Source organism: Carassius carassius, chromosome 30 (genome assembly GCF_963082965.1).
Source record: "Carassius carassius chromosome 30, fCarCar2.1, whole genome shotgun sequence".
Taxonomy (NCBI): Eukaryota; Metazoa; Chordata; class Actinopteri; order Cypriniformes; family Cyprinidae; genus Carassius; species Carassius carassius.
Window position 1 is genome coordinate 17,689,783 of NC_081784.1, and position 22,510 is coordinate 17,712,292.

Sequence of the window (22,510 nt, forward strand, 5' to 3'; positions counted from 1 at the left end):
GATTTAAACGGATTTGAATTATGAGTAAAGGTACAGATAATAAGTTTTGAACTGGGAGGTGGGAGATTCCTGGAATACAATCGCTGACTGTATGTGTGTTTCATCAGTATTGGTGTGTGTATAATTCTCATGACTAATACATGCTCACAGGGCCTCTAATGCGAACCAAATCCAAAATGACCCAATAAAAGTCGACCTTGGTTGGCAAGGCATCTTTATGTGGCTGAAAGAAACCATTGGTGCTTTGGTCATGGATTCGTCATAGCTTTGTTTACAGATTTGGTTTAGGGGTTCATTACGTATTCTGTGCCACACAGAATTTATATTTGTTCCTAAAATGTTGAGTTTTGAGCCATTCCACTCCTGTTTAATGAGTGTGTTTGTGCATTCTGTATTATATATTGTCTCCCTTCTAAGGAACACATTTAGAAGGTGCTGCTCTGACTACAGTGCTGCTGTTTGGCCCTGACTTTGCCTCCCAGCCCTGAAGGACAAAATGACATGTATCTTGTTTAACGAGGGAGCCTGTAGTGTTCCTGACTGTCAGGACAGGGCTCCTGATACTGAGCTCTATGGCTACAGACTGATTGGACAGCTCTGTCAGTTCTTAAGGTTGAAGACAGCGGCAGTGACCACCCTTCTCCCCTCAGGCTGGCTCTCTGCCACCAGTCGGCCAGTCTCTGGTCATTAGGCTCACTTTGCAGGGAAGCACAGAAATACAGGAGCTTTCTATTCCTTTTAGTTTTTTCCCTCTAGTGCACACTGTTGCTGGGATCAGTTGTGAAGCATGACCACTTCAGTCTTAACAGGAAATAAATTACCATTTTCTGTATATTATAAACAGGAGACTCATCTTAACAGTGATCATAACACTGGCAGACTGGAAACTGTTGTTGTTGTTATAATCATCATCATTATTATTATTATTATTATTGTTTTTTTCACTTTACAATGAATACGCTGGCTGTAAAGGGCATGAATTGTACAACCCGAATTCCGGAAAAGTTGGGACGTTTTTTAAATTTTAATAAAATGAAAACTAAAAGACTTTCAAATCACATGAGCCAATATTTTATTCACAATAGAACATAGATAACATAGCAAATGTTTAAACTGAGAAAGTTTACAATTTTATGCACAAAATGAGCTCATTTCAATTTTGATTTCTGCTACAGGTCTCAAAATAGTTGGGATGGGGCATGTTTACCATGGTGTAGCATCTCCTTTTCTTTTCAAAACAGTTTGAAGACGTCTGGGCATTGAGGCTATGAGTTGCTGGAGTTTTGCTGTTGGAATTTGGTCCCATTCTTGCCTTATATAGATTTCCAGCTGCTGAAGAGTTTGTGGTCGTCTTTGACGTATTTTTCGTTTAATGATGCGCCAAATGTTCTCTATAGGTGAAAGATCTGGACTGCAGGCAGGCCAGGTTAGCACCCGGACTCTTCTACGACGAAGCCATGCTGTTGTTATAGCTGCAGTATGTGGTTTTGCATTGTCCTGCTGAAATAAACAAGGCCTTCCCTGAAATAGACGTTGTTTGGAGGGAAGCATATGTTGCTCTAAAACCTTTATATACCTTTCAGCATTCACAGAGCCTTCCAAAACATGCAAGCTGCCCATACCGTATGCACTTATGCACCCCCATACCATCAGAGATGCTGGCTTTTGAACTGAACGCTGATAACATGCTGGAAGGTCTCCCTCCTCTTTAGCCCGGAGGACACAGCGTCCGTGATTTCCAACAAGAATGTCAAATTTGGACTCGTCTGACCATAAAACACTATTCCACTTTGAAATAGTCCATTTTAAATGAGCCTTGGCCCACAGGACACGACGGCGCTTCTGGACCATGTTCACATATGGCTTCCTTTTTGCATGATAGAGCTTTAGTTGGCATCTGCTGATGGCACGGCGGATTGTGTTTACCGACAGTGGTTTCTGAAAGTATTCCTGGGCCCATTTAGTAATGTCATTGACACAATCATGCCAATGAGTGATGCAGTGTCGTCTGAGAGCCCGAAGACCACGGGCATCCAATAAAGGTCTCCGGCCTTGTCCCTTACGCACAGAGATTTCTCCAGTTTCTCTGAATCTTTTGATGATGTTATGCACTGTAGATGATGAGATTTGCAAAGCCTTTGCAATTTGACGTTGAGGAACATTGTTTTTAAAGTTTTCCACAATTTTTTTACGCAGTCTTTCACAGATTGGAGAGCCTCTGCCCATCTTTACTTCTGAGAGACTCTGCTTCTCTAAGACAAAGCTTTTATAGCTAATCATGTTACAGACCTGATATCAATTAACTTAATTAATCACTAGATGTTCTTCCAGCTGAATCTTTTCAAAACTGCTTGCTTTTTTAGCCATTTGTTGCCCCCGTGCCAACTTTTTTGAGACCTGTAGCAGGCATTAAATTTTAAATGAGCTAATTAAAGTGAGTGAAGTGAAGTGACATTCAGCCAAGTATGGTGATCCATACTCAGAATTCGTGCTCTGCATTTAACCCATCCGAAATGCACACACACAGAGCAGTGAACACACACACACACACTGAGAGCACACACCCGGAGCAGTGGGCAGCCATTTATGCTGCGGCGCCCGGGGAGCAGTTGGGGGTTCGATGCCTTGCTCAAGGGCACCTAAGTCGTGGTATTGAGGGTGGAGAGAGAACTGTACATGCACTCCCCCCACCCACAATTCCTGCCGGCCCGGATTTGTGGGTGGATAAAACCCACAAATCCATTAAGTGGATAAAAGTGTAAAATTTCTCAGTTTAAACATTTGCTACATTATCTATGTTCTATTGTGAATAAAATATTGGCTCATGTGATTTGAAATTCCTTTAGTTTTCATTTTATTAAAATTTAAAAAACGTCCCAACTTTTCCGGAATTCGGGTTGTATTATAATTGTATTATTATGTGTGTGTGTGTGTATATGTGTGTGTATATATATATATATATGTAATATGGCCTTTACATCAAGAGTGCTGCTGGTAAAGTGAAATCACTCTTTGCTGTAAGGTCTTGGATGACTACAGTTTTGAATCAGGGAAGTTTGCCCTTTGAGGAGGATTCTGGGAAGGGTGATTAGGACAGTGAGGAATGCGGAGGAATATTTGCCAGTCACAGGCCCATGGCTAATGGCTCACTGAGGGATAGACCGCATCACAGAGGACAGCCAAAACCAGTGGCTTCACGAGCAACTGTCTTGGAATCCTTAATTTTGATTGACTGCTGTTAATGTATTGAAATTTATGTTAATGTCTGTGCTTGGTTGACAGTGATGTGTTTTTTATTGATGTCATTGTGGCATGTTATATTCGCTATTAGATTTGTCTTAGCATCAAAGAGTAAAGCAGTCAGGATTTCAACTGAGTAGTATCTCTGTTGATCTACAATACATCCATTCCAAATACATATATAGTAATGGAAATCTTTTTTTAAGTATTATATCTATTAGGAAACGCACTCACTGATTTATAATAAAGCTATAAGAATACACAGGCCATCGAGCTCAATCGGATCAATTAAGGTGTTTACATGAATGCTTTTCAGTCTGATTGAGCCATCAATCAATGTGGTTGCTTGTAAACGTAGCCAGTGTCTCATGATAAAAAAAATAAATAAAAAAATTCATTTGGTGCTGCTTAATATTTTTTTGGCAAGGTTTTTTTCTTTCTTTCTTTCTTTCTTTCTTTCTTTCTTTCTTTTTTTTCTGATGGGTAGAAAGTTCAATAGAACAGTATTTTTTTTATATAGAAATATTTTGTAACAAATGTCTTCATTGTGATTTTTGATTAATTTAAACCATCCTTGCTAACTCAACCATCAGCTATGCTATGTTACAATAATATGGACCATTCAATCAATAAATTTGATTAAATTACATATATTATAAAAAATATATTTTTTATATAGATAATAAGAGATTTTGGCATTTATGTTATGAGTTCATCAGGCATGCTAGCTTACTATGAATACTTTCTTGCATTTAACATAAAGTTTCCAGAAGAATGGACATGAATACTGCAGTGTCACTCCCAATCTGCCAAATGCTGATTGATCTGTGGCAGCCAAGCATGAGATCAAGCATGCAGTCCGCTTGAAATTTTTCATTGCCTTAAACCCAGATGCCAAATCCCCAGTTGTCAAATTCTAATCTAATTGTCTCTTGTGATGTCAGAACAACTGGAAGCAATCCGCACCAGTGAAATTTTTAACATGCTGCACATTTCATGCCTCATTTACTTAGTTTGGCCGTTTTAGGTCGTAGTTTATAGCCCTTGGAGTACAGGAAAAGAAAATGCAAGTAACATCAGAACATGGAAACCTCAATTCTGCATCTGCATAAATGAACTAGGCTTGCAGTGAAACAGGTCTTGAAAATTTAAGATATGGAAACCTCTGGGATATCCATTTTACGGGCTATACTTGCGTGTTTTGAATTGCTTGATCCAGTCCACAATGTAAACCATCAAAACTCCACAATATTCTTGGTTAAGGTTCTTGAGTTTAAGGCTTGGACATCAACATATATCCAAAACCCCCTTTACTGGTTCCTGTACATCCAGTAACCTTCTTACACTCTCTGCTGCAGTTCTATGGGTGTTTAAGGCAGGAAGGGAGTTGAGGGGCTGACGAACATCTGCCACCAGTTTGATGTGAGTGGCTGTGAGGTTTTGCTCTTTTCAAACTTGTGTGGTGGTGGCAGCAGCTTGAGTGTGATGTTAACTGTGCCTCCACGCACTTCCTGCCCCCAGCACAGAGCCTGAGACTGACGGCCTGTGACACCTGCCATTTTGCCTCTTTTCTAGGCAAAAAATGTCATAGTGTTTAGACTTGGCACTGGCCTGATATCTCTGGATTGTTTTTTCAGTTTTGGGAATCCCTGGGGTCAGTTGGCTCTGAGTAATTTACCAACAGACTTTTTTTTTTATAAGAATGTCCTTTTTATGTTTCTGCTAACATGAAAGAAAAAGGTTTCATGATTAATTTTCGAAGTCTTTAGTAAATTTTGCATGTTAGATTATGATGTGTGGCGATGTACTTACATTAAATTGTTAATTTAAAACCGTACAGTATATAGCTATTAATCTGTATGTCCTTTAGTGTCCAAATAGATATATATAAATAAAAAAAATATTTATATAGATAGGTGGTGTTTTGTTTTTTTGTTTTTTATACAAATTTACACTACCATCTCTAAGTTTGGGGGCAGTATTTTGGGGTCAGATATTTTTTTACTTTTATTTTTTTTTATGGAATTATTCATAAAATTGATCAAAAGTAACATTAAAGCGTGTAACATTATGAAAGATTTATATTTGTAATAAACGCTGTTCTTTTGAACTTTCTACTCATCAAAGAATCAAGAAAAACATATCGGTTTCCAGAAAGATATTAAGCTGTTTCAACATTGATATTAGATTATTCAGAAATGTTTCTTGGGGAGGATTACGTGGCACTAAAGAATGGCATAATGGCTGCTGAAAATTCAGTTTTGCCAGTACAGGAGTAAATTACATTTTAAAATGTAAGTTATTTTAAATTGTAATAATATTCAACAATATTAGCAACGTTATTGAACGGTAGTGTATGTATGAAAATTGTTTTTCTAATTATTAACATTTATCTTGCATAGGTTAAATGCATAATAATAAATGTATTCATAGAGTATTTGTTGCAGTGTTTAAAAAACAAAAAAGTTTCACATTTTGCCCTGAAAAGTTGTTTCAGAAATGCTGAATTCTAAATACTTAATTGGTACGTATGTGCATTTTTTGACAACTTGACAGAGTAAATTGTATTTTTGTATTTTTTTTTTTACAAGTTGTCAAAAAATAAAAAATCACATGAATTCTAGTGCACAATTTTATTGTTTTGCAGAAAAACACTCGTTGTGTGCGTTGTTTTTTCCAGACTTTTATAAATAAAAACAGCATGTGTGATTTACATTTCCAAATTTAACCAGTATTATCAAGAACAGTGTCACCTTGCAAACAGATCTAATGAATGCTTTTAATTAAAACATGTGTTTAGGGGGCAAGTATCAAAATATGTCTCCATCTCTTGGTGTCACCCGTTGGTCATGGACATCAGGAGGGGGAGATGGACCTGAAGGATGGTGACAAACACTGAGAATACCACTCTTACTTACAGTTAGAGGGGCCTGACCATGACTTTGCCCAGAGACTCTCACAGAGACATGATAGTCCCCAAAGTGTGAGTATATTTGGGTGTGAGTAACTGAGTGAGTGACTGTCAGACCTCAAGGGTCATCAAGTCATCTGTAGCACTCGCAGGGAGGTTTTATCTTTGTTCTTAGTGTCCACTCAAGCTGAATCTTCTGCTGCCTGCCCTTTTACAAGTTCAGTCATGCCCCTAATGAAGAGAAGTGGTTGGTGGATGTGATGTGTATCCATGTCAGAATGGTTCAGACCCATGATCCCTTGCAGCCCTTCTGATTTATTTAAACAAATTTTTTTTTCAAAGAATTCACAAAATCTAACCTTTCATTGAAGTAAAACAATTGAAAATGTATTCAATACTTTTTGAAACCTCGATTTCAGCTCTGAGTCTTCTCCTATAATGCCTGTTGAGTTTGGAGAACACCCAACAAGAGTTCATAGACCATTTTTCTATACGGAATCTCCCCAGATCTTTCAAATGGAGTTGGGTACTATGATGTCAGAATCAGGAAGTTCGCCGGGTTTTATAATGGGATTTTTCAATTTATGAGTAAAATAAAGCCTGGTAAACATGACTTGACGATATTTTTTTTCTACAGTGTAAACTGCACACACTCACAGCCCAAACGTTCCTATCTAGTTATTTATAAAAAAATGAACATGACTGCTTCAAAATGTTAGTTTTTGGTATGGATGTGTGAAATTTACATTGTGGAAAAAAACACCAAAGTATTGTCAAGTTATGTTTACCACAGGCTTTTGTTTTATTTATGAATTGAAAACCCCCATAGGAAAATCCCGAAGGATCCCATGGTGAATGACTCTTCTGGATTCTATAGTTCCCCCACTCTATTTAGGAGGTCTGTGTTCATGCATTTTCTCTTAAAGGGGTCATATGATGCTTTTTAAAGGATCATTATTTTGTGTAGTTGGTGTAACAGAATATGTTGACATGCTTTATGTTCAAAAAACACATTATTTTTAAAATACTGTACATTATTGTATGTCCTCTATGCCCTGCCGGTCTCAAACGGTTGTTTTCTACAAAGTCCCTCCTTCTGACAAGCTCAGTCTGCTCTGACTGGCCAACTTACCCAGTGCATTGTGATTGGCCGAACACCGCAAGCACTCATCGGAAATGTAATAATGAAGTGACATGACATTCAGCCAAGTATGGTGACCCATACTCAGAATTCGTACTCTGCATTTAACCCATCTGAAGTGCACACACACAGCAGTGAACACACACACACTGTGAACACACACCCGGAGCAGTGGGCAGCCATTTATGCTGCGGCGCCCGGGGAGCAGTTGGGGGTTCGATGCCTTGCTCAAGGGCACCGAAGTCGTGGTACTGAGGGTGGAGAGAGAACTGTACATGCACTCACCCCACCTACAATTCCTGCCAGCCCGAGACTCGAACTCACAACCCTTCGATTGTGAGTCTGACTCTCTAACCATTAGGCCACGACTTCCCCAGTAACGCCCCTTTTCATAATCGTGAGCTTCATCTTTCAAAATAAATGTAAAGACAGTTAATAATGTCCTTAGTTTTACCATCAGTTCAAGCCAAAAAGGGAACAGAGTCTCGTGACAGACACAGTGATGAAGCTCGTATGTGTTTGCAGTACACAAATCACAGACGGTTAAAGACAGCTGACTCCACTGTGATGTGACCCTCTCTCTCTCTCTCTCTCTCTCTCTCTCTCTCTCTCACACACACACACACACACACACATACACACATACACGATGCACAAAACTCCACGTTTGTACATTCAATAGCAAATACTTAAACTAATAACAAAACATATTTACAGTAGCTGATTCAGAAGCACCAGATTGTTGTAGCAAAGTCAGAATTACCTCCTCTCCTAGGTTCACGAAACGGTCATCCATAAAATGCATTGCTGTACTGTTGTAAGTAATCCTTAAAGATTCCTAAATGCATCTACTTTCTGAAGGCTAAATAAAGTGATTTTGCTTTTGCCTAGATACACACAGCATCTCCCTGACATGGCTGCTTCAACATTAACTGCGGTTACTGAAACCATGCCTCTTTCTTTGCGTGAACATTTGGGCGGCATTACTCAAATATTTCCACATAGTGATGTAGACATGTGGGGGCTTGTTTGAAGGAGCCATTTTGGGTGGCGTGGCAGAGTCTTAACTTTGACAAAGAATATCTCTTTGGATTTGAGACTTTAGTCTTTGCAACTTTACAGATCTTCTTTATGCACCAAGAGCTTGTAACACTCCAAAGTGTTTAAGCTCTTTTCTTACCGCCACTCATGTGGTGGTTGATAAAGGGAATTTGGCCTTCATTTTCCCTCATATCGCTGGACAATTTCATGTTTGTAGTTACCCTGGTGTGGTAAATGGTAAATATGAATAGGAATATACTTCAGATATATTTTACACAAATTAGTTTCTAGGGGTGTCAATAATTGTGGCCAACGTGGATTTGAGAAAAACGTTTATTTCATCGAAGTAAAACATTTTCAGTTGTTTTGCTTCAGTCAAATGTTAAGCTTTTGTGAATTTTCTTTGAATAAATGATCAAAAGAAGTAGCAATGCGGAAGTATATTCACAGGCTGCTTTGTTTATATTTACATTACATTATGTTACTGTACATTACATTGCATTGCATTACTGATCACTGGTCTGAAACAGACATTTCGATAACTTGCCATCCTTTAATTTTATGATTAACATTTAGGCTAGTTTCATTTATATGTTTTACTTATTGTAATTCTGTTATTTGATTTTATATGCATTCAAGTTTGGCATGTGTTTCTTTCTTAATTTGATAATAATCTTACTAATAACCTGCTCCACCTTGACCCCTAGGTCATATGCCAGGGCTCATTAGTACTGTTATCATGTGTCAGTTGTGGGAGGGAGGAGGGGAAAGGATCCGGGAAATGAGGACACCAGTCAAACTGGAGGTCCGTGTCACAAAGCCTCTGCATCCTGTCATGAGTATGATGACACTAATTGGCAAAGTTCCCAAAGGAGACCTTAGGCACCAATAGAGAGGCAGAAAATGTAATGGAGGCAGCAGTAGTGAGTGTCCTAATTTGTAAGGTCATTCTGTAACAGTGGTGATAATCATGTGTGGAGGACATTTATCCCTGCTGATGTTTTCAGAGAGGTCAGTTTAACAGTCAGGCAGTTGAGAATGGAAGAACTTCTACATGGTTTTAGAAAGGAAAAAGCTATAATTTAAATTGTTTGTTAGATTTCATAATTATATTATAATATTAAAATAATTTCTATTTAAATGAATGCTTTATTATTATTATCATCATTATATAAGTTGAATGCACTGATTAATATTTGTCGGCAGGAGCCTTTAAAGTCTATGTCGAATGCTGTACCAACAAATACGTTTACGATTGAGTCCTGCAGATGGCAGTATTGACCCATGATTTCAGTGTTTGCTTGGTCTATTAGATTACCAGAACATTGTATTACACAAATACATTTTTAATAATATATATCTGAAAAAAGACAAACAAAATAAATTATCTATCTATCTATCTATCTATCTATCTATCTATCTATCTATCTATCTATCTATCTATCTATCTATCTATCTATCTATCTATCTATCTATATATATATATATATATATATATATATATATATACATATTTGGTAAGTATATTTTTAATAACTAATAGATTAATATAATGTTTGCAGTCCTGAAAATTCCTCAGAATATGTATGCATATTGTACATTAGAATCAATGGAGCCTGCAGTATCAACTACAAACTTTCTATGGAAATGTATTTAAATGGACTCTTTGGTCTGTTGCCTCATAGACGTACTGAGGGGGCTTCATAAGTTCACTGGGGTCTTCATGAAGTTACAACTCTGAGTTCCTTGTAAATGTGCTTCAGTGTGTGTTTTTCAGTATAACAGATGAAGCAGGAGCGTCCAACTACAGTGTGAGTCCTGAGGCAGTTAAAGAGATGCCTGACATGGATCCCAACTTGAGGAGTGCAAGTGTTTTGTTTATTCCTTCTTTTTATGCTCGAACTACTGAACAACCATTGTTTTGTTTTTTATGTCAGATGCCTAAATTGATAGAATCCCAGATTCGTTCATAATGCAGTTTAATTATGATGAATGAGACAAACACAAAATCTGAAATCAGAGAAACACTACTTGTACATAGTATTTGTTTTAATCACCAAGTGTGCCAGTGCTATCAGTCTTAAAAAAGTTAAAATAATAATATTACATAAAAACGCAATATTATTTAAAAAAACATTGAAAAGATTATTAAAATAAAATATGTAAAAAAAAATAATCTCAAAATATGAATATTATAAAAATGAAAAAAAAAAAGGTAGAGTAATCCAAGGAAAAAAAACACATTTGTCAAAAAATTTTAAAAGGGGGAAAATAAGTGAATGTTATATGTATATATATATAAAGATTCAAAGTATTTTGGCAAAAGTTGTCCTTTTAATGGTAAAGATGGTCTTATGAGATGGTTTAGGATTTTGTAATCACAATCCAAGTCTCCAGTCATACTGTACTTGCCTGTCAGTCCAACTCAGCTCCCACTCAACCAGACCTTTACTTGCCATTTTAGTCAACTCTGTATCCTTAGTCTGAAATAGACTCCCTGTTTACTTTAAGCCACATTCTTATCTCCAGTTGTCAGTACATAGACTTCCGAAGCAGTGACAGTACCTTTGGAATTAGTCTTTCGCAGTCTATCAAACCATCTCATTTCACTTCTCTCTAGATCTGTCATACCCATTAGATATGTTTCTGTGAAACAGAACTTTCTGTAAAAAGGTTTGCCTGTGTTTAGACCACACAAGCACCCTCTCTACTCTTCCAGCAATCAAAAAATGAAGGCGAAAAGTTTGGAAATCACTCAAACGTTCTCAAAAACAGGATCTGAGAATTATACCAGACTTCCTCTATAAAAGCAGTAAATCAGTATGCAATTAATCATAATTTTTTCCTCTGGTCAAGTGCAAGAGCAAACTAGGGAGCTATATTTATCATTTTTATGAAAAATATAAGAAATTGTGCTGTATTTTGTGGGATGTGTGTAAATGTGTAAGGTTGTGTGTTTCATGCATTAAACTCTGCTACATTGCTAACATATAAATAATTAAATAATGTCTATTTTTTTTATTGGATATGTATCTGGTGGCCCTTAACATGTTTTAGTTTTTCTGACTCAAAGATATGTCCTGCAAAAATGATTTGCTCATTTCATACCTGCAGTAGAGAAAACGCTCATACTTTGATGAGGTAGTGGTCAGCTCTCTGTAAAGATCAAGGTGGATGCGCTGGCTGAAGTGGGTGACTGTGGATGGAGGTTTTGAGGTGGCTTTCTGGAGCGTGATCGCCAAGCCTCACTCACTGGGTCTCCACATTCAACTCTGTGGGAAACTGCTCCCTGTAATAATATTTGGAAAGGGATGGAGTTTCAGCTCAGGCCTTGTGCAGCGCACACAAAAGCACTTCTCTCCACTCTCTGTAATGTGGAGGTTGTGCTTGGGCAGAATATCACACAATTTCTGTCTGAGTCGCTCTCTCTGTCTCTCACTCTTGCTCTCCGACTCTCGCACACATGGTCGAGTAAAGATGAAAATCTGACTTTGATTTGCTGACCTTCAACAAGACTAGATAAAGTTAATGGAATAAGTGTGCCAAGCTGCTTATGCTTTTCATTTTATAATATTGTGTTTGGCTGGTCACATTTCCTGGGATAAGTTTGATTCAGGTTTTTCTGAATTGGGTTTTTGTTTGTCTTTAATTGGGTTCTTATTTGACCAGACCTCTCTTAGTTGGCCCATGTCTTTGCCTGTCTTCGAAAAGTTTACTAGGAAAAGGGGATTCATAAGTGAGTGTGTCTATTATTGGGCCTGTTTCTCTCTCTCTCTCTCTCTGTCTCTGACAGATGTGATGGCATCTGTAGCTTGGGCTATTAAATGATGTTGTCATTTGTTCAGAGATTTTGCAGATTTTTCAAGCCTTAATTGAGCTGTTATTGCTTTATTGTAAACTTTATAAATTTTAAAGCATTTAATACAAAGAAAGTAAAAGTCTTGTTGACTGACAGAATGTAAATAATAAAAATGACATCAACATTAATAATTGGATTTTTTTCTTGCATCTATTTGCACGTTCAATTGCGATTGGCCTTTTTTTGCATTTATTTAACCATACTGTATGTAGTCTTATTTACATTTACTGCTGAGTAATTGTGTTTAAAGCTTGTCACCACCACATGATAAAATAAATAAAGAAATTATTTAATCAGTTAAATTATTAAAGGTTATTGGAAATAGTTTCTTTCAACAACTGACTTTTTTCTCACAATTCTCAGATTTATGTACTGTATTATAAAAAAAATAAATAAATTGAATTGTGATATAAATTCCCAATAACTTATTATTTTATTCTGTGGTGGAAACAGGCTTCCATATTTAATGCAGCTATTTCAGTAAATGCAAATCTTGTTTATTAATATAATCTGTTAAACTGTGATTAGTGCAGTACGTGCCACACAAGCTTTTGCATGAGTTAAATAGTCTCTCATTTACATAGATCTATGCTCATGTGAGTCTAATTTATTCTTAATTAAGTCCGTGGGTTTATTAAAGTGTAAATATTGTTGTTCTCTTGAGACGTTCATTTTTAAATCTGAGCATTACCTACACATAATGGTGAGATAATTTCCTCTGGCATTCTTTTCTTTGTCCTCAGTGTCCATTGGGAGACGTGTTCAGGATCCTTAAGCAGAGCTCTTTAAAATTGACCCTAAACACATTGATATTCAAACCCAGAAACTAGTTTTGTGCATCTCCTCTTTATTCGTTATACACAGTTGAGTATCCTCACATAATCTGTGTACATGATGTTGTGTCTGGCTCTGCTCTTGATTCAGTGAAATGTTCAAAGTAATTGTAGGCGCATTCCCAACTTACTAAGCCAGACTCTGATTTTTAGTTTTGAGTAATAGCAGTTTCAAGCAGAAGTCAGCTGGACTAGAGAGCTAATCCTGTCTCTGGCTGCTTTTGCAGTTTCATATTATGAGTAATCCATTTTTCTTGTGAAATTAATTCTACTATGATTCCCTGTAGCATCATATGTTGACTCAAGGCTGGGCCTGATTAGTCTTTTTTTCTTTTTGCTCTTTACTTTTTATCTTTCTATTTTTCTCTAGCTGTCCTGCATATTTGATTTCTCTCTTCTGCCCTCTGCTGCTCATTTTTTATTTAGTTTTTTACTTCAAGACCTTTAACTCTCCAGAATCTCTTGTTGAAATAAGTTCTTTATATACACTCTACCAGATTCCACAATTGTTTCCACAAAAAAATATTAAAGAAGCACAATCCTTTTCAACATCGATAATAGAATGATAGATATCTGAAGGATTCTGAAGGATCATGTGACACTGGAGTAATGGCTGTTGAATATTCTGCTTTATCATCACAGGAATAAATGACATTTTATATTAAATGAAAACAGAAAGCAGTTATTTCTGAATTGGAATAATATTTCATGATATTACTATTTTTACTGCAAAAGAAACTTTGTTTGAAAACATTAAAAATCTCACTGCCCCCTAACTTTTGAATGGTAGAGAAATAAAGATTGGCAAATCATAGGACCAATCAGATACTCTTAAATATAATTATAGATGGTGGTAAAACTGGGATTGGGCAATTTAAATGGTTAATTGCAACATAAGTTCACTGCAACCTTGGAGCCATTTCCCAAATAAAGAGAGGAAAGAACATCTTGCGTCTTTGCAAAAGGATCAGTATCACATTTCACATACTTCTCACTGCTTTTGACCCAAAAAAACATATGCACATGTGCTGGTGCACACAGGTTTAGGGTAGCAGAGTATCAGGGTCACTTCGCCTTGGCCCTGCACAGTGTGAGTGTTGTCTAGTGTGCATCACAGCAACCCCCTGCACGTCTGTCAGCACTTAGTGTTTATTTACCCTGCCACATAATCTGAGCAACACATGATGCCTCTCCACCGCATTGACATGCTGAGTGATAAGTGTGTGTGTGTGTGTGTGTAAATGAGAGAGGGGTTTATAGTATGTATATACAGTATGTGTGTTTAATAGACAAACAGACTGGACCATGTATCTTACGTTGGTTGGTATTTATTGTATACCAGCTTCCCCAACTCATGAAAATGAGGTTACTGCATATATAATCATATGTGGTTAGTCATGGGAAAAGGGTGTTTTTCCTGAAAATTGTTTGCCTTTAGTGGTTGTTTCAGTTTAAAATGCAAAATTTTCACAAATAAATAATTAAACCTTTAAAATTACTGTTTAGGTTCACAGCAGAGACCAAAAGAGATAAAATATAATTGTTATGGTATAGGTTGCATGGTATATATTGTACACCCCAAATAAAATATAATACAAAGATGATGTAATACTATGAAGAATTTACTGTATGAAATAAAGTAATATTATGAAGTGGGTTGCTGTTGAGCTGAAGTTGAATCTCTATCTTAAAGATGTCACCTTCACAAGACTTTAAATTGCACATCGCTCTCTATTGTTACTCTATTGTCCTGACGTTCCATTTAGTCAAAGTGGGTGGGACCTCTAAAGTTTAGGTTTATATAGTTAACTGTCAATCACAGAGACATAAGTGGAGAGTGTTCAGATTTCCCAACTGCGTAAAGGTCCCAGAGGCCACATTTTACCATTTTCCCCAGCTGTGAGAGAAAACACTGTACACTCTCCTTGGTGCACTTTCTCGTGTGTTTTTCAAGTCCAAACATTTAAACCCGCAGTAAACCATTTATGTATTAATTATTTAGCCATTCTTTATTATTACATTATGTTAATCAGTGTTTTTCAGAACCCCTGCAGAAATATGCATTGCTTAGGTTGTACTTCAGTTTCGAATGACAAAATATTACATTCGAATGTTTGTTCACACAAGGACCACTCTAATGATCACACAGATGAAGCTTTAGTAAATAGTCTTGTATACACCGTTTTTTTTGCATGTTCAGAACATCAATAAAAAAATCTATTTGTTAAAATAAAAAACAAAAAGTTTCTGATGAAGGTTTAGAAGGTTATGTAATGAAAAAGCACCAGTGATGTCATTTCTGAAGGCTTTCTCTTTTTTAATGGGCCTGCTGAGACTGTTCCCTCAGGGGAAAACGGAAGAGAGTGAATGGTGGTGTGAGTATTGACTGACAGGAAGCTGACTGATGATGATTGATAGCTGAGTCCATTTTCGCGTGGGAAAAAGGAAAAGTTATGTGCTCTGCTGAACACCTTCACTCTTTCTGATTCATGTCTGATCTAGCTGGGTTTCATGATACATTTTCCATCTTTTACATATATGACATATATGAATGTATTTCCTCTGCTGGGTATCAGGAGAGGAAAATCTTTATCTTTTGCCTCTACACATTTGTAGCAGACCTCTGAAAGAAGACTAACATAAGTTTATATAATATACCATGACTTTAGTAGGTGAGTCCAGTAGAGCAATGTGCGTGAGTGTTCTGTTTGACAGGTTTTACTGACTCCAGACCATCTCCAGGCTTCACCTGAGGTAAAGGAAAGATGGAACAGAGTGTAGGTGAGAAAAGTGTCAGAATTAGTCGTTAAAATGTCAGCCCACTGCCAGGAAACTGCATCATCTGATTTACTGCCAGAAAACTTTTTAGAATTCATGCACAGTATTTTTAATGGAGCAAAGCAAGTTTTGAATAATTCTTATGTACAGTATGTTTGTAAGGTTGTGGCAACCTGGGAACCTCAGGGAATTGTAAAATGGTGTTTTTAATGTCTGGAAAAGTCATGGAAATGTCTGTAGTCGATATACAGTATATTAATTTTTTTTCTATTAAGGCTCTGCTCTGAAATATTTCATTTACTAAATTTTGAGCTCGTATGGAGATTTGTTATGATTTACATTTTTTGTAGTCAAATATTTAATCTATGAAAATTTGTTCACACACCGATCTGATTGATTCATTAGCAAAGCAGTCTAAATTATAATGAACATTCTTATTCAGTAATCACAAATTGAGTGGAAATATCCTGGAAAAGTCCTGGATGATTAATACTGTTTAAAAGTTTAAGGTCAGTATTTTTATTTATTTATTTATTTATTTTAATGAAGGATGCGTTAAGTTTATCATAAGTGACAGTAAAGATATTTATAATGTTACAAAAGTTTATATTTCATATATATTTTATAACAAATATATATATATATATGTATATATATATATATATTTAAATGTTAAAAGAGAAAAGTTATTTTTTCTATATTTTTGTTCAAATAAAGACAGGCATTGTTAGCATAGGAGATTAAAAAAGATTGAGAATAAAAAAAAGATTGATATGATTTACTTGCTGGTGAATTGTACTAAAGATCAATGAAAATCCTGGAAACTTTCAAGGTGAATATATACAGTTTTCTCCTAGCGCCTATAATGAATCTGACGAATGTGTTCAAACTGCATCAGAATGACTAGAAAGATGGAAATTCATTGGTCAAAAAGTGTGGGTACCCTGTAGAGAAGTTTTAATACTTATTGCAAGATTTTAGGATGTCTTAGATTGTTTCATAAGTAACACACATCTACATGACCTTACAGGGAAGACAAGACTGCACATTTAAAAATCTTATGTCATAAGTAGAATTCATTGTAGTCTATTTTAAAGATGAGTTATGTCTTACACTACTCTCAGGATGTCTGTAGCTGTTTTCAGATGCCTTGTTTTGGAGCTTTTGTTATTTGCTGAAAACGCAGGTCTCTGGTTACACTGAAGGCAGAGGTTTGGGAGGTATGTAAAGGGATCTCCCCAGTTAAACATCTTTGTGTGTTCAGCTCTCTCTGGGAAGTGTGTTTTCAGAGCCTGCAGCTGGTTAGATCTACATTGGGTCATGAGGGCCGGGAAAGGAGAGAATAACTGATTGACATCTCAGAGTGGCAGCTTTCTGAAAAAAAAAAAAAAAAGACCTGTTAACTGGGCTGTGTGTGGACAGACACACTTTGTTCTGGCGCTGGGGCCTATCCAAGCCAAACAGGACCTCGCACCTGAATTTAATCCTGTGGTTTGTGTGAGCCCGTATGTTTTTGTTCATATGTGTGTGCATGACTTGGGTCGTAGACTTCGCCGTGGCTCTGTTGGGCTTGGTGAGGCAATGTAATTGCCTATCTGTGTTACCACTGGCCCGTCCTCTGCTCTATACCTGGCATGTCAGGATATGTGTCTGTTCAAACAGAGGGCAGGTTTAAAAACTATGTGAACTCCCACCACATTTCTTCACCCATTCCCCAATGCTTTAATTGAGTTTTGGTTGTTTTGTCTTCAGGGTTACCACACTGCTAAGCCATGTCAGAGCTCAGCTGTCAGCCGCTCTTCCTACTGTGAATGAGGACCTGAGAGTGCGGCTCGTGTGTGTTTGAAGACAGATGGAAAGCTTAATATCGGCTTTAGGCGAGCATGGTCTTTCTCAGGCCTTACTGGATTTTTAACGCATGCTCTACCAGATGCAGCTCAGTTTTACACTCACTAAAATCGAAATGGTTATGCAGTCTTAGATATCCAGTAGGACTGACAGGAGATTGGAGAGATGATATGGGTGAAAGCCGAAGCCTTTTTAAACATCTACTACTGGAAACAGTCAAAGTGTCTAGGTTGATATTTCAAATATAACCACAACAATTTCAGCCCATGTTTACTTTCTTGTTCAGCTTTGTTCAATTTGTCCAAAGTGATTGATGTGTTTTTAAAGCCTTAAAGGGATAGTTCACGGAAAAATAAAAATACTTATATTAGTTGCTGACCCTCATGTCATTCAAAACTTGTGTGACTTACTTTCTATGCAGAACACAAAAGGTGTTTGAAGAATGTTTGTAACCAGAGTGTTTTGATGACCATTGACTTCCATTTTATGGACATAAAAAAAAAATTCTGAAAATATCTTTTATTATCCACAGAAGAAAGTCATACTGGTTTGGAATGACCATGAGAGTGGATAAATGATGACAGAATTTTGGATGAATTATCATTTGAATTCACTCTCTACTGACCCTGCATCATACAGATCTTTAACCGTTCTCTTGTTCCACTATATGCCATTCATTTGACTATTTCTTCCAGTATGTGAGCGCTAACATCTCAGTGGTGGCGTCCGGCCTCGTAAAGTATTGTACCTAGCACATAGCATCCTGGAACAGCCTTTAAAAATAGATCTGGTGGGGTCGTGATGATTGATGGCTTTCTAATGAGTGTGCATTCCATCAACAGAGCTCCAAACTGCCCGTAGGTGACACTTTTTGGGTGTCTTCCTCTATCAGCCTGCTCAAGGACTGTGAGAATTTTTGCTCCATCCACGCTCAAGGCAGTTTATACAGTCGACCGGCTGCCAAGTACTCAAAAGCTAACTTTAGGGTTTGGGCGCAGCTACATGGGAACCTGTCCACACACTTCTCAGATTGCATCCGGCTATTATGTGGCAGCAGGTTTTTGTATGTTAAAAATAAGGAGTTGTTTGTTGTGAGAAGTACCTTGAGTCTGCACTAGTTTATTGATTATTAGCAAGTGATTGTATTATAATAATTTGTTTTTGTACAGTGGTGATGTAGATCTGATGAGTGATTGTTTTGAAATTGCCATAAGCATCATATGGGAAAATGCCATAAACTGTTATATTTCTGAATATTTTTTCAGAGTAAACAATGTTCATTAAGAATGATTTGGCTGTTGAAGAATATCTCCGCTTCTGCCTTCAGGCTCTAATGTTTCTTGTTTAGATTTCATGTTTCATTTCAACACATGTGTTCCAGTGGTGTACATACATATTACAGTTGTTTTTCCAGCATTTGTGTGTCACTGACTAGATTTAGGAGGTGATACTAAATGAAAAATCTTTTTTGACTATTGGCCTGTTGCAATGAACTGCATTAACCACCAGAGGCAATATTACAAAAGAGTGCAAGACTTCTGAAAGGCTCAAGAAAGATCCTTTATTTTTCACACTTATTCCCAAGGGACGTCTAGTGCTGAGATCTCAATGCTGCTACTGTTTATTTAAAAACCATTATTAATTATGTTAACTGAAACTTTAATCAAGTGCACAACATGGTGCAGAAAAGTTTGATTCTCTACCAGTCTGTGATTTTCTATCTTTGCTTGGGTAAGATTAGTCCATATACGGCTAGACAGTATTTGTTATCACACAGATGTCATTTGTTCCAGTGGCAGTCATCCGGATCCTGTCAGGGCAAAACAGACATTCTGCTCTTTGCTATAACTCACATAACTCTGCCTAGCACTAGCAGTCATTCAATATCTCAGTCATCCGTAACCCAATGAGATTTTACCATTGTGCTGGTCTAATCCATGTCCATTTATCTTCATGCAGTCGTATCTAATAGGATTCTTTTCCATTCCATCACTCTGTTTGTCAACAAAGAAATTAGCATCTCAACTCCATTGCACAAGAAAACATGGTTCCTTGAAGTCATCATGCTTTATATAGGAACCCTAATCCAATCCAAATGATTTAAGTTTAATCTAATCTAATTTTATTTTATTTATTTTTTATGTTAGCCGTTTATTAATATTTAGGATCAACCCATGCACAAAATTCTTTCAGCCATAAAAGAGGAGAGAAGTCTTCTTATTCTATAACATCTCTTATCACATCTTTTCTTGGAATGCTTTGGTGCCTGGTTTCGACAGACGTGTTTTGTGAACAAACAGGCGGATCTGCTAATGAGTTTACAATATCAGATTTCTCTAGGCAACAACATTTGTTTTGTGGATGTTTTTTTTTTTAAGGAACATCTGCTTCTCAGGCCACTTTGACATTCCCAGTGCTTTGTTGGCCACATTTTCACAGTCCAAATGTACTGCATTTTATTACATTGGAAAGCAGTTCTTTAGCTAGCACTTTGCATCGCTCTGTGTTTAATGTGAAACATGATTGCCTTGGAAGGGTATTAATAGTCAGTCTTTAATAACTGAATATCCACCATGTATCCTCGAAACATGAGTTTAGTTATATAATACGTTATTTTACACAGTTTCATGTTTGTTTGTTTTCTTAATTACCAACTAAATTGGCGTCTTGATGAAACAAGTTAATTTGTAATATGTCCCAAAATAATTGAAACAGTATAAGATATTAGGATAAAGTATCTTTAAAGCTACTTTTAACTTTTTTTACTATTGGTTGTGTAATTTCTAACACTCTCTGAAAGTAAACACTATGTCCAAATATGAGGGAAATATATCGTCTATGTCTTTGTTTATTATTTCTGCCTGTTCTTGTGTTAATGTGTGACTGTGTGTATTCGTGTGTGCACAAGAGAGGTTGAATGTGTATATTGAATTAGTTATAAGAGGTCAGTGGGCTTCTAGGTCTGTTTAATTTACTGAATTTGTATTCACACATACACAGTGACGCACTAGTGCACACAAAGACAACTTGAAAGCATTAGATCTTACTCGCACTGTAAATTTACACACAGAAAAGTATACAGAACAGGCAATACATGTCATACACTCCCAAACCTCCATAAACTACATTTTTGTATTACATTATGTTGAACTCCCATATGTCCATGGCTAGAAATTTTAAAGAGACCAGTTAGATTCAAAGTAAATAGTTTATGTTTTGGTTACTTTATATTAGGTGTCTTTAACTAACTGTGTACTTGCCAGTCAATCAATCAATCAATAAATCAATCAATCAATCAATCAATCAATCAAAGTGCAGATGCAACTACAGAAGTTAATTGCAGCTGTAATTAATTGTTCATTGTTAAGAAATGTATGTACACAATAAGTGCATTGTATTTAAATATAAGTACATATGAGTGAAATACACAATGTAAAGTGGCTGTCTGTTTCATATAGATTTACTAGACAGATTAGCTCTCTTAAAGCCGTCATGAAATGGAAGTTCATCTGTTTTCTAAATGCATGTTATTGATCTCATTGTAAATAAATTCTATATGCATGTTTCATTAAAAATAAAATAAAAAAATAAAAAAATTCTGACTTTTGTCTGGTGACATATGCCAGACTTCTGCGCTTAAAACATAGTCAACAATCTCCAATAATTTAGTTCGCCCTACATGTTTTTTTTTTTTAGAATACATTTCACTCTGATGTACATGATGATAGAAAATAAAAGATCTGTTGCTCCTTCGGTTTCATCGCAACTTTATATTTGAGTAAAGTTATCTAGTTTTCCCCACAAGCCACCATGGTGGACTGAAATCTTGTAAAAGTAGAGAAGTTGTTCATTGTAATACGTTTTCCCAAAAGAAAAATTGCACATTCTTCTTAGCAGGTCTAGAAGCACGGTATAACTTCTTCCATATGGATACTGGTCCCAGTGCAAGACATTCAAAGGCTTGTCAGAATTTCCTTCTCGCTCCTAATTTTTGGTCAGTTTTGTATTTGCCCTTGCGGTTTTCTTTTCTTTGAATTCCATCTCCATTTCAGAAAACCGCCTCCAAAGTGTGAAAAGTTCGGCTGGATTAACTTTATCAATTCCTTGCACTTAATGGAAAACCCCTGTGAGATGACTTTGAAGTGTCACAGATGCTTTCCAATGAAAACAGCTTCAGACCTTCTCTCCGTGTCTCTTGAGGCAAAGGAATCCACTGGCTGCCTTTTTATTCTGCCGTTTCTTTTTTCCCCTCAGACCAGCACGAACACCGCAAAGTATTTAGGGTTACCGTTTGATTGGCAATGACACAACACTGGCCTTGCAAAGTGGCTTGTTTTTGGAAAGCGATTGAGACAGCACGATTTGTTGCTGAGATATTGAATAGATGTAGACCTTCTTGACATTTCAAAAGACACGGAGTAGAATTCTTACTGCTTTAATTATTTCCATAGCGATTTAGTGAACCTTTAATGTATGTCAAAATTGTGATTGAATCAAGTCAACATACTAGAAAAATATCTTCAAGGTGTTTGATTTCATTTTCAGAGCCCAGGTCAAAAACAGAGTCGTTCCTTTTCCTTCCTTACACAAACACACGTTCTAAGACTGTGGTCACTGTTTCCAGCACGACGTGTCACAGAGTTTGCTGAGGGCAGCGCTGGATGGGGTGGTGCAGGAGTGTGTGAGCTTCGTGGGAGTGGACATCAACATCTGTTCAGAGACGCTGATGAGGTAGAGGCCAAATATTTTCCAGCAGGAGTCACAACATGGCAACTTCTCACTCGCCTCCCCATTATTGCTTACACTCTGTTTAGTCTGACACCCTACATGTCGCACACACACACACACACACACACACA

The 22,510-nt window shown here is 36.8% G+C and overlaps 1 pseudogene; it reads left to right on the plus strand.

Annotated features, from left to right (window-relative positions):
• Window positions 1-22,510, plus strand: part of LOC132110332 (S1 RNA-binding domain-containing protein 1-like) — a 61,861-nt pseudogene that overhangs the window by 12,948 nt on the left and 26,403 nt on the right.